This window comes from Zonotrichia albicollis, chromosome 2 (assembly GCF_047830755.1).
Source record: "Zonotrichia albicollis isolate bZonAlb1 chromosome 2, bZonAlb1.hap1, whole genome shotgun sequence".
Taxonomy (NCBI): Eukaryota; Metazoa; Chordata; class Aves; order Passeriformes; family Passerellidae; genus Zonotrichia; species Zonotrichia albicollis.
Window position 1 is genome coordinate 10980812 of NC_133820.1, and position 17865 is coordinate 10998676.

Sequence of the window (17865 nt, forward strand, 5' to 3'; positions counted from 1 at the left end):
CCTCCTTGATGTTTCTTGTAGGCATCTCCTCTAGACATTGCCTCTTCCTTGCCCTCACAGCAGCCAACCAACTCCAATTCCCCTCAACCAACCAATCCACTCTTTTATAACACTTTTCTTATTGGCTACAGGTGTGGCCTGTTAACATCAAGCCTGCTCCTAATCTTCAATAATGAACCCAGCTGCAACTCTTAGGGGGTAAGTTTACATTCTATACCAACTTCATTTACCCATACTGTATCCCCCTACACACATCTTCCTTTCCTCCAGCCTTCTCCACCTCAAAATACACTTACTCTTCATATGGCTAATTAGCCCTTTCCTGCTTATATCTCTTTTTTAGAGCAATCCCCAAATTTGAGGCAGCAGTATTTATCAGTGAAAACCATTTTCAGGCAGAAATTACCTACCAGCTCTAATTAAAAGTCAAGGCAGGTGACAAACCTTTGTGGATGAATTTAGAGAGAATCCCATAAATGATGTGCGTAATGGTACAGTGTAACATATGCGGGCCTGAAAAATCAGAAATATAAGACGCCGAGTTGAAATCTGTGCTGGATTTTGCCAGGGTCTTTGCTGTGTGCCCCCTTCTCCCATACAAGGCTTTGGGGTGGGCTGGATCCGCTGGGGATCCTGCTGTGCAAATTACAGTCTGGCAAATTAAAATGACAGAAGTGGCAATTTAAGTTAATATGCAGGATTGTGAACTCTGCTGGCAGAGGTACAGACAGGATGCCTGTTCTCCTGTGCTGACTTGTGATGGTGGCATTGGCCTCTGGGACAGGGACAGGGCAGGCAACTGGCAGTGATAACCTCTTCTGTCAGCCCTGCTCCATCTGATGGGAACTGGGAGTCCCAATCAGTTTTGCATCATTTGGTGAGATAAAGCAAAATTGTTAATAAAACAAGCGCCCTTTTGCAGTATCTCTACAAAACATCCTTGAGTGATGGAGGACCTTGAATGGAAGTTCTGTTAAACCAAACAAGTGAAATTCAACTTGGGGCAAATAAGGAGTCTGTTCTTGCATTTATAAGCTTTCAGAATGTTTTTCAATGCATCTAGGCTGGTAAATTCTGTTCTTCCCCAGACTCCTTGCATCTCTGAACCAAAGTACCACTGAAGGGTCTGTCACAGAAATAAAGGCACAAAATAAATTTTGTCTTTACAGACTTACTATATGAAATACTGCTGTATTTATGCAGCATTTTAAAGCCTTGTTTTCTCCCTCATTTAACTTTGGCACTGCAGTTCTATGCCTGGACAAACTACTTTTGAACTGTAAGCTGGGGCCTTTTTGTTCTTTGGAGTAGTGCTCAGTCTTCAGTGAAGCTGTTTTGGTGAGGAGTTGCTCTTCTTTTCCCGTCTTACGTTTTGCTGTTGTAACATAATCATAGTGGTTTGGAGTAGAGGACTGAATGTGTGATCCTGAATGGTTAACAGCAGAGCTGAGGAGCCTGGCAGCAATTCCCAGTGCATCCAGTTGCACGTTCAGCTTAGGGAACCCACTCCCTGGTGTCCATGGAAAAGAAACCCAGTTCAGTAGCTGCTCTGCCACACAGTCTGGGCAGCTAGGGATGGAAATCCTTCATGGAAACCAGAGTGCCCCTGTGACCTGGTGCCTTCCATCCCAGATCTATTTCTTCATTGTAAATCCCTCAAAATGTCCTGAACTTCAGAGCAATGCACTGCAGATCTATATTCCCCTACTCCTGCTTTCATCAGTTTAAATACTGAGTTTAAGCTGAAGGCATTAATGCTGTATAATCAGGATTCTTAAAACCAAAAGAACTCAAGGCACATTGCAAATTTCAATTTTCCACCTAATCAGTGCACTTCTTTCAATTTTACAAACAAGCATATTTCAACTCCACTACTTTAAATGACCCCCCTGATATTATTAGTTTACCAGTCAACTCTGATAGGCCAAAATGCATTAAATTATATATAAAGAATATTAGGCAAATTTAAATGCAAGTCCGAGTAGAACATATGTAATTTCAGTTTTAAATTAATAATAATGTTACATATTTCCCATTAAGCTACATTTGCAGGGTTAGCCTGAAGAAATAGTATTGAGTATCTCACCAGAGCAATTCAGTGCTCAGTTGACAAAACAGACAAATGTAGTGCTTCCCATAAAAGAGCATCCATTAAAAATTACTAAATTCTTTGCCGCTAGGAATCAACAGCTTTATTGAATGGAAATGTTTTAGTCAACACCAGTGCCTTGATAATAATATTTAAGGTGAAGAGAAACCTCTAAAGTATGTCAACAGTCAGAATTAATAGTTGGGGTGGAAATGTGGGGTTGTATTTTCTTGTGTTTTTTTCAATTTCTCAGTAACTGAGAAATACTTGATGTGAGTTTAGAAAGAGGCACAGATGTCAGTGTGAATTCTGAATCATGGCTTTTCTGGTCTCTGATCCAGTTCCTGGCTCTGGTCACAAAAATCCAAGGAGCTGCTTTATGGTACGTTCTCTTTAAATCAAGAAGACACACCTCAGTTGCAAGCTTTTTTTCTGAATCATTCCTCCCTCCTTGCCTGCAGATGTCTGAGAGGCAGCTGGGAATCCCCAAAGACAGGAGTGTTCATGGGAGTCTGCTTCTTTGACATTTAGGGTAGACAAACAGCTCCAAGGATCTGGGACAAAGAGATCCAAAAGCTGGGTCTGGGCATAATGCTGAAAAATTGCTTCACTATGGGTTGTTCTGACTATTTTTGTGTGTAGCATGGGAGTGAGAACTGGATTAGGAGGCCTGGGGGGTTGAATGGATTACAAACAAAAAGCATTAAGCTAATCATAGGAGTGATGTTCCTTAAGGGCAAGGATGAACAAATGGCTGAATTTTCTTTTGTCCCTGAATTACAACCATGGAACAGTAAACTAGTCAAAACAGTAGCTGTTTCCAAGCCAGGTTTGCTACATTATGCATTTCTATAAGTTTTATAAATATAGGTGTTGCTTAACACGGACTGCTTGCACGATCTTGGATGTACTCATAGAGAGGGAATTCAAGGTCAGCAGTCCCTGAAGGCTGTCAAACTATTTACAAGTTTGCTATTTATAAGGACTAGTCTGGGAGTCCTAGAAGCAATAAGTTCTTAGGCAAGAGGTTTAATTTCTGCATGACAGAAGAGCTGCTGTTTCTGTATCCGTGCCTAGATGCCATTGCAGTTCTCTTAAATTATCTTAAAAATCGCTTCTGCTTTGTTATCTACATTCTAGTAGTGTCAGGCTCACCCCTAACAACTCCATATAACCTGAAGAACAAAGAAAGCAAGAAATATCAGTACAGTTCTATGAGGGTTCAGGGATGGCAAGAGTTAATCAGAAATTTAATGATTAATATAGAATAATAATCGATTGACCTTGGGAGTACAGCATGTTATAAAATAGCAGGCTGGAGGATTCATTGCATTCCTACAGAACACTCTCTGAAGAAAAAAAAATTCTTTTCTAAGGAAAGTGAAAAGTAGGGCATACTGGTTTCTGCAGACCAGAAAAAGCACATTGCTTGCTCTCATATTAGGCTTTGGAACACTCAAGTGAGGTGGAAAATGTAGAGAAAAATTTGTGACTGAACTGCAAACATCGCAGATCAGAAGGACTGGTGTACAGAATTCAGATAAGCCTCTCATGAGGAGAGAGACTAGTTGTTCCTTCCTCAGTAGTGTTACCCAAGAGTATGTACATACTGTGCCTTTTGTTCTTTCTGGGTAAGTGGATGGTACATCCTAGAAGGGCATCACTCATTCTAGGAAGTGGATCTTTGGAAGTCATCTCCTCTAGCTGTAGTGCCTGAATGAAAGCAGTGTTCAGTGCTCTTGATCTAACACCATACACTGTCTACACCCAGAGCACTCTCCCTGTATTTGCAAAACAAAATCAAAACCTTAAGCCCCGTAAACCCTCCCTCATCTTCAAAATATGAAAACCCTTCAGAAGGCATCTGGACTTGCACATTACTTTATCAGTTCAAAGATTCACACAGGAATATTTTCCAAATGCTCTGTGATTCTTTCAAGACCACAGCTTGCATCATGCTAAGGCAGCAGGGAGATGGTAAACAGAACAGGGAATACGATACAAACGCTGGCAAAAATCAGGGAAAGCAAGGTGGGAGCAATATCGCTCAAGCTGTCAGATCTGTGAGCAAGCCTTGTGAACCGGCTGAGTTATGGCAAACTCCTGCTAGGAGGGAATTGCAGTAACTGAGCCTTGCACTCAAACATTTATAAGGGTGTCCTGGGATAAATGAAGTTGCAGCCTCTGTAAACTCTGCTGTGAAAACAAACACCTTTGAACCAAACCAGTTACAAGGCTCTATAAAGAAATGGCTGATGTTAAATATAAGATTTGTATCTTGGTTTTCTATCTGGAGAACGACCGTCTAAGTTTTCCTGGCTGTCAAGGAGTTAAATGCACGGCCCTGGCCTGAGCTGCTGCAGAAGGCAGTGCTGGCACTACTGCAGTGTCCCTGCTGGCATACGGAGTGCACTCAGTTCAGGGTCTCCACTGGAATATACAACAAAATAGTAAAACCTCTTTGATTCCCAGGCAAAGCCTCTGCCAGCTGGGGCCAGACCTTCTTAAAACTCTGGTCATATTTTGTCAGGTGGAAGACATTCAGCTCATTGTAAGATCATACCTCATGCACTCAGATACTGCTGTGTGTCACATTGAGCTCTGCTCAGAAGCGTGGTCTGGATTACAGAGACATTTCGGAAATCATGCACTTATCAAAAGTTTGAATCAGACTTGCTGTCTATAACCAAACTGAATAATCAGAGTCTTGAACCATGTAATGGGTTAGCAAAAGAGCAGGGGACATGCAGGGAGACAATGATTTAGCAGAATTTCACTCGGCATTCAAGCATGCTAGCATGTCTGAAAATAAGGGATACATTATTAATTAGCTAATGTTTGCAAAATGTTTTGACTCTGGAACTTTCCAAGTGTTCTTCTTCATTAATTTTCAGTAAATATATGACAAAGCAGTGTGTGTAATAAGGACACAAAATGTGGCAAGTAGACAAAAGACCTGAAAACACACACAAAAAATTTTTGAAAAGAGAGATGCTATCAACTGGGGGAAAAAAAATGTTCAGATCAGTGGAGTAAATATTGTGATGATGCAGCTACCAGTTATTTATTAACTCAGCACTAATGTAGGGGTATGCCTGGCAGCAGTGATGACCAGTTGAGACAGCCAACGTCCTACAAGACCTGTAAAGCTGACCTCTATCACCTTTTCTCCTCTGGTGCTAAATTTGGCACAGCCCAGACTCAGCACACCTTCTCTTACCTTCTGGGGCTGCCTAACGCCTGCTTTAGGAGCTGCATGCACTTCTGCAGCTTTAATAAAGCTTTTCAGCGGCGGTCACAACCCCTGAGCGGCTGTGGGGAGGTGCGCTCACACCAGGGCCCGGCAGCACAAGCTGCTGCACGCTCTTCCCCTCTCTGGTCGTTCTCACATCCCCATCTGTTCCTCTCCAGTCTCTCAAGTGGGAAATAAACTGAGTTAGAGTCAAACTGTCAAACTCATAATATTCGAGTGGGTTGAATGTCACACCGGCGGAATTCATGCAACCCATTTTTCATTCAGCGCAGTAAATATGCAGTCTCGCACGGATCTTAGAAATCAATTATGCTTTTTTTCTGGAAGGTTTGAAGAAACAGTAGGGGCACTTAGGCAAAATGATTTCTTGCCTCCTTTTCCAATGAAGTAACTTTTTAGTGCTATGATAGCGAGGTCTCGATTCCTGAAAACAAGCTCGTAAGTGCGTGCCTCGGCCATCTGCTGCTGCCCTTAAGTCAAAGTCATGGTCCTCAGTTTACAACATCATACTTGGAAGTTTATGACGTTACAAATACAGGACTGACACTTTAGTTGACAGCCAGCCAATAGGATCAAATGAATTAAGCAACAAGCCATGTCCTTGAAAACTTTGGCTGTAAAGACGAGGACCTGGTGGGAGCGTTTCTCGCTGGAAGCAGCTAGCACTGCCCTCACAGGTGGTTAGCATATCAGAAATTTGTCATGAGCACTCTAAAAATAACCAGGAATGATCTTGTTGCTTTCTGACATACTTTTAATTATTTTTTTTTCAAACACACTTTCTCTTTCCATGTCAGCTGTTCTGCACATTCAATTAGATACATGCATGATAGTTTTGACCTAGGCTAAGGGACCAAAATGACAAATCAGCTTGTAAGGCCAGACACACAGCTGGTGTTAAGTGGACTGTACATTTATGCAATCTAGGGAGCTAAGCCAAATTTCTCCCAGCTATGGCCACCACAATATACTTCTCATGCAGCAGGATTCTCTGTGGCTGCAACTTTTATACTACATGGAATATTCCAATTGGTAGCAAAAGAACTATTGATCCTGCTGTGCAGAGCATAACCTGTGTCTGTCAGTGTGGCAGGTAAATACCAAACCACATTTAATAACAGGGGTTTAAAGCCCTTAGAAAACCTAGAGAAAGTCCCTCAGATGCAAGAAATCAGCAAAATATTGCTGCTTTTTTTACTGTTATAAAGTCTAGATACGGGGTCAGGGTCCCAATGGTTTTACTCTGTCCAAGAGAAATCATGTTCCTGCAGCTGTCCCCACTGACTTTTTGAAAGTGTATAATTTTTCACTGTGTTTTAATGAACCAGCAGATAATTTGGAAAAACACAACATGCAGCATCTTTGAGGGTGTTTTACAGGTGCCAGGAATCTCCCTGGGCAGCATCACCTACAGCACAGGGGACACACTCTGGGAGTGAGTGCAAACCCAGCATCAGCAGGACAGGGAAACCTGCTTTGGGAACACACCTTGGAAGTTAGGGATTTTTATGAGGGATTTTAAGCAAGGATGCTGGATCATTCATTGTTTGAAACTGTTTTGAAGTCACTGTCAACATGCTTCCCTTTACAGAGCTATTTCTATTAACAAGAAGCATAATCCTATTTTGACCTACAGGTCAAAACAAAATAATTGTGAGGCAGAGAACAATTTTATCTATCTTTCTAGAATGAATTCCTCTGTTATTGTTATTTTGAGGGGTAAAATTATGAGTTTTCTAGGAAAATTTTTTTTTCTTAATATATTTAATTGCCTAAATAATTGCATAGAAAAAAGAAGTAACAGCCTTTAGTTATGATCCCTACTTTAAAAGACAGAAAATCTGCTTTGTTTTTAGGAAGAGCTTTAATAGATTTTGTTTCAGTAACTTATAAATAACATTTTATTTTAATCAAAAATATTCATTCAAACCAAAATTTAATGAGTCAAATGCCTGTAGCTATTTCTAGCAGAAGTAGGTTTGCTTTTATGGGAAAAATGCTGATGCAAAATGGTAGGTCACTGGTCCTATGCCATTTTGAAGTTTTATTTGATGACTTCAATGTAAAGTCAAGCAAAAATGATAGAGATAGGGACCAGAGGAGGGCAAAGTTTTAGTTTTTAGTTTAATTTGTCTCTAGTAAAATTTAGTTGTGATTGCCTTATTAATAAAGGAAAAAAGATCCTGTTGTAAGACCTTTTGTAATAGGTATTTTTCTTCTCTGGCTATTATTAGTGGGCAAGCACTGTGCTGGTGTAATCAGCAGAGAGTTGTTGCTGTTTTCTGTATTTCTGTCTGTTCTGGAGTGTCAGAAATGGGTCTGTAGTGGGAGGGGTTTTTTTTTTTTAAACAGAAGGGGTAATATTTTGAAAAGTGAAATGGGAGCCTATCCCTCTTTGCAAAAACGTCCTAAATTCTTTGTTCCTTGAAATTAAATTCCAATTCACTTCTGAAATTAAGGCTGTGACTTTCTACATGACTTGGGGGACTTTTTAAATGTTTGACCTAACAAGTCCTGCTGCACTCCCATGATCCTCCAAAGCTGCATTCACACAACAAACACCAGCTTTAAGCTTTTTATTTTTTAAATGGTTGCTTTGAATGATGTATTTAGCAACCAAGAGGCACTGCTGCCAACCCCGCAGTGTCTCAGGCAATGTCATTGTCTCCATGATCTGCATGTGTGGCAGATGCGTTGAGTGCATCAACATTTACAACGTGGGTCTCCTGTGGCCGTGGGAGGCATAGTGTGGGATGGGCTGTCCTCACAGCCAGGGCTGACTTTGCTCTGTCTGCACCATGTCTAACTCACAGGGGGTCCTGAGCTGTGACTGGGCTCTGAAATGCTGCAAAATGGCTCAGTATTAAAACAGCATTAGTGTTTCATGCCCATGCTACAAAGAGGCATCTATTGCAAGCCTTAGAAAGGAAAAAGAAAAAAAAAAAAGACTAGGAAGGAGGTAAGGGAGGTGGCAGAAAGCTCTTTTTTCTACATCACAAGCCACCTAGAGAATATGTCTGCGTGTTTCGCTTGGTTATTTATTTTGCATTATGATATCTGACATATCAGAAAACATGAAAGGCATTTGTGAGCCTAAGACACAAAGTAAAATGGCGCTTGAAAATGATTCTTTGTGAAGGCTTATTTTTGTTTTGTTGCACATGAGACTAGTCAAGCAGACAGGTTTATTTTAACTCTCTAACAAAATTTAGGGACTGGAGACAAACAATTGTCTGCTATTATCATTCCTGCCGCCAAAATTCATTAGGTTCAGGAGCATCAACTAAATCGTGTGGTAGAGGAGAGCACCCAGCTACACACACTGTTGCTGGAGACGTGACCCCTGGAGCCAGTGAGTGTCCACACAGATCCAGGAGACTCCATGGCCTATTAAAAAGTAAAATATCTCAAACCATAACCTTCCTGCAATTCATTGTAAGCAGGCCCATTCTGCAGCTGCATGTTTCTGTCTGCAAAGACCTTCCTTGTCATGGACCTTGTATCCAGCTTAGCTTTTTAAGGTCTGTACTTCATCAAAAAGTAAATGCATTCTCCAGCAGGCTGGTATTTGGTTGCCAGTCTGAGAGAGGCAGGAGGCTGATGGGTCTGGGTGCATAGAGTTAAAAGGTGCCCTTTTAACATGAGTTAAATTGATTCTTATTTCTTCTGAGGTCTCAGCTGTGGAGAAAGGAAGCTAGCTGGAAAATCAGCCTGGCCTCAGCAAAATAACCTGCTTTAGAAATGTAGGCCCAGATCCCTGAGATGTATCTGACTCATGAATGAATTTGAGTAGAAGAAAATTGTTTAATGACTTTGCTGCCTTTTGTTCTCAAAGTAGTCAGTCAGGGTCTTGTTTGACTAATGACAATTGAAAAACACAGGTAGCTGTGAATGGTATTAACTCCTTATGTGGCTGGAGCTTTTTTCCAGATATTCACTTTTCCATCATCTTTGCATCAGAGGGATGTGAAGCAGCAGCAGCAGCATAATTTGGAACCCTGTATATTAAAAACCATGGAGCATAGGGGTGCATTCATGTTTGTGGTGTCTGCAAGCTCTGGGAAGCTGGTGGCCTTGCTGAGCTGGAATCTATTGGAGTGAACTATTCTGAAATCCATGGAATTTTTTAAATCCCTGTAAAGTGAATATATAAAAGTAATCACTTAAAAGAAGCTCTGTTTGTAGAGTGGCTAAAGAAGATAAAGGAAAAAAGTAATCTGGCATTAGAGTTTAGTGCTTCTGGTGAAAGGATTAAGAGCTGGATGGTGTCAGCTCCTGCAAAGCCAGAGAGGAATCAAGGTGTGTCCAAAGGGTGATGACTCAGACTCCTTAAGAATGGAGCCAAGATGGGGAAGCACCATCTGCCCACAGAGATGTTCTGGAAATGCCCAGCTTGCCAGTCAGAGTGACAATAATGCCTGCTGGAACAGGTCATGGTGTGATGCTGGGGCACTCTGGGGAGATCTCCAGCTGGAAACATTCCTCAAGCTGTCCCTGCCTGCACAGGGCAGTGTTTGACACCCATCCCTGCGCAGGATAACCCCCTGCTTGTATCCATGCATGGAGGCCAAATGGAAACACAGAAAGGGAGGCAGCAACTGGGACAGAGGGGGAGATGGAAGATGCTGAAGCCATCCATGGGTGGGTCTCTGAAGCTGGGAACCATAAGTGGAATAACAACAAAGAAATAAAAAGTCACCTTGTATGGCAGGAGATGTTGGTGAAAAAACTGGTTTCCCCTAACAATGCTAAATACTATCCTCAATAACAATATCATGGCAGGGGTGGATTGTTTCCTTCAAGGAGTCTTCAGTTTTAACTACTTATATATACACACACATACATGTAAATGTAAATATTTGTGTTTGAGCTGCACAGGGACCAAAGAAACATTAAAATAATCAATCAATCAATCAATAAAAATTAAGAGGGCTTTCAGATTCTCACCAGTATTCTTACAGAACCAAAGAATTTACAGGACACCAGGCTTTGTGAACAGCCCTTAGGAGTATATTCCCATTGTGTCACTGATGCTTTGTACTTAGGGCCAAGAATAGTTTTTTAAAAAACAGTGCAAGAATTCCATCACCCTGTAGATTACAACAAATACTCTGTGTTTGCCAGCAGCCAAGGCTGTGGAGCAGCTATTAGCAGATGCTGACTGTAGGATGATGACCACTGTAAGTGGATGCTTATTTAAGGGACGTTTTCAGGAAACGGCCTGCTCTTAGGAACAGTCCATAAGTGAAAATGCACTTTGCAGGATTTTTACATCTTGCTGGCCTGCCTTTTGCCACTTTACAGCCAAGGAAATGTTAATGTGTAATAGAATTAGCATTTAGGAGAAGCTTAGAATACTGTTCCTTATAATATAGCCTGGTATTATTATTCAAGACAGGTCTTCTCACAGAGCAATTTAAGCCCCCCAAAATTACCCATCATTACACAGCCAGTCCATTTAACATTCTGAAGCTAATCACACAACAACCTACCCTTTCAGAGGAGATACAAAACCTCGCTTGGGTTTTAAGTTCTGATTACAAGATGAGGTTCCAATTGAGAATTTCAGCTGTAAACCAAATGACCTTCAATGACCGTAGACTGGAAAACCTGGTGACTAATCTAAATAGATTTCCAGGCAGGGGGAAAAAAACGCCACCCAGCTCTTGTTTCTAGTCCTCCGCATTATTAGGGGAATGACAAAGACAAGCAGAATGTGAAAAAAGTCATGACTCCAGTGACCTTCATGTCTTTGTCCCAGAAAGGTCAGGAGTAATCAGCAAAACTTTAACTAGAGTTCAAATTCAGCTTTGCTGTCCTTAGAGGATGGTAAAATTAAATATTCTGTTCTTGTGCTCCATAAACAGCCGCAGTCATTGGTGATGTTTCCCAGCATTGGCTATGAAGATGTATTGGCATGAGCTGAAATTCAGAGAGAGGCAGTACTTCACATGGTGTATGGCAGATATAACCAAATCCTGAGTTCACCTTGTAATGCTGGAAATCACAATCACATTCCTTAAAATGAGGTCATACCAGGATATGAGCATGCACTAGAATGTCTAGGACATAACTTTACAGTTTGTCATGCTTGTCATCCAAGGCAAAACACCTATTGTCAGTATCTGGGAAAGAAAATCCTGTGAAACGGAAAGGCATCAGGCAAGCCAAATTCTGCAAGAATAAGCCATGTGAAAATAGGAAATACAGTGAGTAATCTGGAAGAGAGAGCTCATAGGGACTTTCTGACCTTAGCCTGGAATGCTTTGTCCTTTTCCTCCTTCTGCATGTCACAAGAATTATTTATTTATTGAATATCCATCCTGATTAGAGCTGTAGGAATGATCATGTTTGATCAGACCACAGGAGACCACAATTTCTAGCATCATACCATTAGTGAGCAGAATTTTAGAGAAACCTTAAGGAACTAAGAAAGAAATAAACATTTATTCTTGGGAAAATTCTCCTTCTTGCTCTTGACAATAAGGAATTGCCTTATGCTTTACTGTGTAGGAAGGTATAGCCTCTCCAGCAGGATTTTTAGAAACCCTGAGTTTACACCTTGAGAGTTTCCTGTTGTCCACATTAATATTTTGTCAGATTTTTTGAATCCTGCTTAACCTCTGATGCAAATTATGGCCTCAGGAAACAATGCAACAGACTAATTTTGAGTGCAGTGAACACATGCATATTTCTCAACGTATTTTTATTTTGTTTATCATTTGTGTAGCAACTCATTCTGATTCTTGTGTTTTGCATGCTTCTCTTCAGTCAGTCTTCACAATAAGAATCTAAGTGCCTGGCAGTTCTTCACTTCTAATTTCTGAACCTCCTCAGTGCAGGCTTTTGTGGGGTTGGAAGTCAGCAGACATAAGTATTAAATTCTGTAATTGATTTTTATATACCAGCGTGTACTGGTGTCAACAGGCTTCTTGAATCCTGTAGGAAGCATTAAAAATAAAAGGCAAGTTTCAAAATTAAGTAAAGGATCCATTAAATGCTCTCTTCTTCTCCTCCAGCAACTTAAAAATCATGGCACTTACCTTGAACTTTAAAAGGCTCCTTTTCTCTTATGCATTCAGATACTGAGTTGCATTTCCTGTGTCTTGAGACGTAATGAGAGTGGACATCCTGTGCTGCACAGCATCAGTAAAATTGCAGCTGTCAATGCAAGACACCTGCAACATCCAGTTTTAGAGCTGTTGGAATGGTGACCAGCATTTCTGAAAAATGTGGAATTTGGGAAGAGTGAGAGATTCTGGTCCAGGATTCAAAATCAATATCTGCATACTCTGCTTCGAGCCCTGCTGACTTCAGCGAATGCACAAGAAGTAAAATGTGAATTTATCATGAATAAAGGAGACAAAGCCAATCTTTTGTGCTTGCTCTAGTGCTGCTAGTGCCTGCACATTCTGCAGACACATTTGGTAACCAGGACTTCCCCAGCAACATGTTTTGTATGTTGGACAATGGGAAAAGTATTTCAGCTTTTCCTTGCATGTATCTCTCTTGAAGGAGATGGTGAAAACATCTGAAATAGAACAGGGTAAAAATGTGAGTAGCCATCAAGGGACAGGGACAAAATACCTCCATTTAGCCTTCCTTTAGTAGAGTTTTCACTCTACCTTTGCTCTCTGTAGGTGATGTAGGCAATAATGGATCAGAGGATATATACATATATACACACACTGTCTCTCTTTATATACATATAAATATATATATATTATATTTATATTGGCCCTGTTGGTTCAAAGGTAGCCACTGCAAAGTAAATGCAACAGTGCTCAACGGATTTTCCAAAATTATTTTAGCAAAGTGATTGAGTATGAAGCAATACATCCCATAATATAAAGATAATAAGCTCTGTGCAATGTCACTGCAGTTATAAGTATCAATATAGTATGAACCATGCAAAAAAAAAAAAGCTGTTTTGTTAACATTTCTTACAATGCCACATATAAATAAATCACAAGAACTATAATAAAGAAAATAATAACAGTAAGGAAATGAATAAGAATAATTATTACTTAAAATGGCATTTCCTTTAAAATGCCAGAGTGAATTCGTTAAGATCTTACTAAGGAGAGGCAGACGAATGTTCCTAGAAATGAGATCACAAACTTTATCTGTCCTCTTTAGCTTCCTCAATTTAGGAAGAAATTAATATTGGTTTGCATCTAAAACTGCTGCAGTCTTTTCCCAGTGCATGAAAGCATGTTTATTGTTAAGTTCAAATATTCGCAGAGAGAAAAAAGATGCTCATATCTTAATGCTGGCTTTAATTCTCAGGAAACTAACCATGCACTTCTTACAGGTGAGAGCTATCAATGCTAAATAATTTTGTAGCTGCTGAAGATCACATTCTAGTACTGTCTAGGAAAAAAAAAAGTAGTCTCACCAGATGTAAATATTTAGCAAAAATCAGGATATAATTACATTACATGATTAAATAATTTTAAACCCACTTTAGGACAGGAACTTCAGTACTGGGTAATGGCTAGATCCTAGAGTTTTATCCTTCTCTTATCTCCAGGCACTGCAGAAGCTAGAAACCATTACAACAGGACAGAAGATCACCATTACAGAGTTATTAGAAGGGGCAGGAACATCAGGAACATGCCGGTGTTCTGTTTTTAAAAACAAATGACCCATTAATTCACAAAAACAACCCCATTACTGGAGTAACAAACTTAGTTTACACAAATGTCCCTATCAACATTATTCAAGCCCAAACTTGATTTAATTTGGAAAAGGAATGAATCAAGCTGAGGGTAATGGCAACCTATTAGACCATGCAGACCTTAATAATACATTTAAGAAAGTGTGCTGAGTGACATGAACATCAAAAGAGAAACCAAGAGAATGAACTGCAGAATTTCTGTCTGAAATCATACCAGAGAAGGCAGAAGGAGCAACGCAGGCAGAAGGAGCATGTGCCTAACTGTGAGTGAGAGAGAATAATCACATTAATGTCTGTTTCCCTAAATAGTTTCAGTTTGTTTCTTTATTCTATTTTTACTGAATCTGATTTCTATTCAGGTCCAATTAATAATAATGAGCCTAAAATTAATTTGCATTATCATTTACAATGGATGCTTTGATCATGTATGTAGTTGGAACTATAATGCATACATTACCATATTATGCAAATTGCATTGTCAGTGTCAGCTACATCTGTATATCATTTCTTCACACCTCAATCCTGTGTATTGTTTCTCTTGTACAGCCTAGTAGAGGGAGAATCTGGGGAGATATTACCAAGGGAAATACTGCTACAGGTGTGCTCTCCTCTTATGTTCTCTCTAAACAAACAGTGCTAGCATCAGGCAGGGGAGAACTTTAACACAGATGTCTTGTTTGTGTTCTTTATGAAATTACTCTCTTGCATTGAGCCCACACAGGCAATCCAAGCATGTACAAAAAGCCCAAATACTACCTTTTTTTGTTTTTGACACAAGTGTCTCTCAAGAAGAATTTGTAACTGCTCGCAGCATAAATCTGTTGAGAATCTGACCTAAAAAAGAAAGCCGAGCCAGTACCACGATGTACATAAAGATCTGATTTTTAGGTCAAACTTATGCATTCATGACACTGAACATGCTGGGAGAAATGTTGCACATCAATGGGTAATGGAGCCACTCAACTCTCCCTCAGCTGATTACTTTTTGCCACTGGCCAAATTTCATATTGCAGTGAGTGGGCCCAAAACTATTAGTAGTTTACATTTTTATGCTGCCTTTCATCTTGTGAAATACTCCCTTGCTTTACAAGTTGATACAGTAAGCACTTAATGATTGTTTAATCTATTACAGTGCTGAAACTTTGTGTGGAACACAGGAAGGATTTAGCAGTCTAGAATAAGGGAGCTGTTTTGGAGAGGAAATGAGGACTACAGTGTCCACTTGAAACAAAGATGGGAGAATGCAATTTTGAAGTTTGGCATCTGGCCAGGCCATCAGAGTTAACACACTTTACAGATATAATTACTGCAGTGGGATCTTTAATGAGCAAAGTGGTCAGAACTTTGCTTTAACATGTCACCCAAAAATGCACTTGAGTCACACCTTGAATCTTACCACGCTGACTCATAGGCTAACAAGCAGATGAGATCCTCTTCATTCATTTTTCTCTCTTTTAGTTAGAGCCCTAAGTAAATCTCAAACATGAATCAAACAGCCAAACACTGTCAAAAGAAAATTTTACTCCACTTCCAATTTAATGAAGATTTTGCATGAAAACCTATCCCTCCAGCCGAGCTGAGGATCATTTAAGTTTAGATTCTTCCTCCCACAGATAAATTACTTCAGGGTGCCCCTACAGGCTTGATCCTGCCTTCCAAAGAGATGATGGTGAAATTCCTCCCGTGAGGTCACCAGGCCCCCAGAAGATGATTCATTTGGCCCTTTCACTGTGCTCAGTCTGTTTGACAGGAGATAAGAGCAGTGCCCCAGGAAAGGGAAAGGAAGGGGATGAGTGGGACTGCCCCTTTTTCTTGCCAGCAAGCTGTTTGGTTGGATCATCCTGCCTTTTGAAACCTCTTTGCTAAGAGCTGGGTCTATTTGCACTGCTGCTTTCCTTCCCAGGATAGCCTGGGACGTGACGCATGCAGAATCTTTGGGTGAAGGAATTTAGCTTGGTGTTATCTGGTGAATGACAAACACAGAGTACTGTCAGAATGAGGTATTCCTGTGAGTCCTCAGCAAAGTGTTAATCTGATTAAACTTCTAAAAATTGATATACATTAAACAGAAGAGCATATTAGTATTGTCAACAAAATTCAGCTCTTAGTCACTCAAATGCAAACGTCAGATATTTGTTGCTCAGTGTGCAATTAAAAATGATCTGATCACCCTCCAAGCAGAGAACTGACAAAAACATGGGGTGAGGAAACGTTTTTGGTTTATCTTCTGCTTATAGGAAGATGCTGATAAGAGGGAAGAATCATTTTAGTTCTGCATAGATAAAAAGATCGTTCTTGGCAGAGTAGATTAATGTACCTGTCTATACAAGCATAGAGGAAGAATGAAGAAGGGAAATAGATTAGTATTCTGCTGCACATGGGACAATCAAATATGATCTTTGGATTGGCAACTGGACTAATAATAATCACTGTAATAAACCAGGGCCTTTATATCTATGATATGCAGTACTAGCTAAAAGAGAAGTGCTTCTTAGCAATAATGAGCTGGATTCTTCATCACTCATCACCTTGTGTAATTATTGTGGTGAGTTCAAAACAAATCCATTGTGCTACCAATCAGGTTTTTTTTTTCCTTTCATGTTGTGTTTTCCTTGCAAGGGCATAATGACTACTCACAGAGTAGACAGTGAAGAACCAGTATTGTCTATGTATTGTCTATGTAAGAGTAAGGAAAATGTAAGAGATCTAATGGATGAGTGCAATAGATTGGACAAAAGCTGTTATTTAAAGTTTAGGTACTTACATGTTGCCAGAGCCAACCCTGTGGTTAAACAATTCCAAAAAAGAAAGAAAAATGGGTAAAAAAAAAAAAAAGCAATCTGGCTAAATACCAAATAAAACTTTTTCTTCTTTCAGAATGATTTATTAGCAGTTGTGTTAGTAAAAGTATGCACAGCAATATTGAATAATATTAAGACAAGTAAGCTGTAACAAACTTAGTAATTTAAAATTCAAAACATCTGATCAACTAGCATCTTAAATCTGAGATGATTTTTTTAATTGACCAATTTGGTTTTAGTTGAATTTTTTTCTAAAGTACTGTGGCTACAGCTGAAGTGAGGATAATCAAGGTAAATTATGAAAATAACCTAGCTGTGTGGTAAGGGTCAACAGAAAGTCTTGTTAAGATCTGTTTTTTATGAAGATATCCTGTCTGTATTGTCAAAATGGATTAACATTATAACAAAACAGAGCCTGTCAATTGAATGAAAGGAGATATTAGCACAAGGATACTTGTGACAATTAATATTAGGTTTTGTTTTAGACTGTGAAAGCAAGAAAATAAATATCACAACCTTATTTGATCATTTCTTCATTTACCTTTTTCTAGCACAGGTCACAAAAAGGTGCAGAGATGTTTATCTTTTTTTTCTTCTGTTGTTGGCTTGTGGACAGGAATTTTAGCATTGAGAAGAGAAACTGTCAGATTTGTAACTCTATTTCTTTAATGGGAATTTTCCTGTGTAATTCTTACCACATGCACTGCATTAAGCTTTAGAGTTAATGTGGCTTTTATCCAACAGCACTGAACTGGGAATGGAGGGTGAAGGAGTTGCCCACATGTTTCTGTAACCATCTGTTTTCCAGTGTTACTGACTAAGTAAATAAAAGTTACTCTGTGAACACAAACAATCTTGGCCTCACTTGTTTGTCTTCCAGCCTAAAATTACAAAGGGAACTTCCTTGCCAGGAAGTAGTGACAAAGGTTTAGTTATTTCCCAGAATATTTTGTATATGCTAAGCACACCGGTATATGAAAAATGTCTTAGAGCTGAATATTTCCGGGGAGTTTCAGTTTTCTTGTGTCAACGGCAGTAGAGT

The 17865-nt window shown here is 39.7% G+C and overlaps 1 long non-coding RNA gene across 1 annotated transcript in view; it reads right to left on the bottom strand.

The window, feature by feature from the left end:
- Nucleotides 1-12048: 12048 nt before the first annotated feature.
- LOC141727107 (uncharacterized) overlaps nucleotides 12049-17865 on the bottom strand; it is a 37769-nt gene continuing 31952 nt past the window's right edge. The window contains exons 3-4 of the long non-coding RNA XR_012578160.1: nucleotides 12386-12565; nucleotides 12049-12281 (exon numbers count right to left, since the gene is read on the bottom strand). This is a non-coding gene — a long non-coding RNA (uncharacterized LOC141727107). The remainder of the gene's footprint in view (nucleotides 12282-12385; nucleotides 12566-17865) is intronic.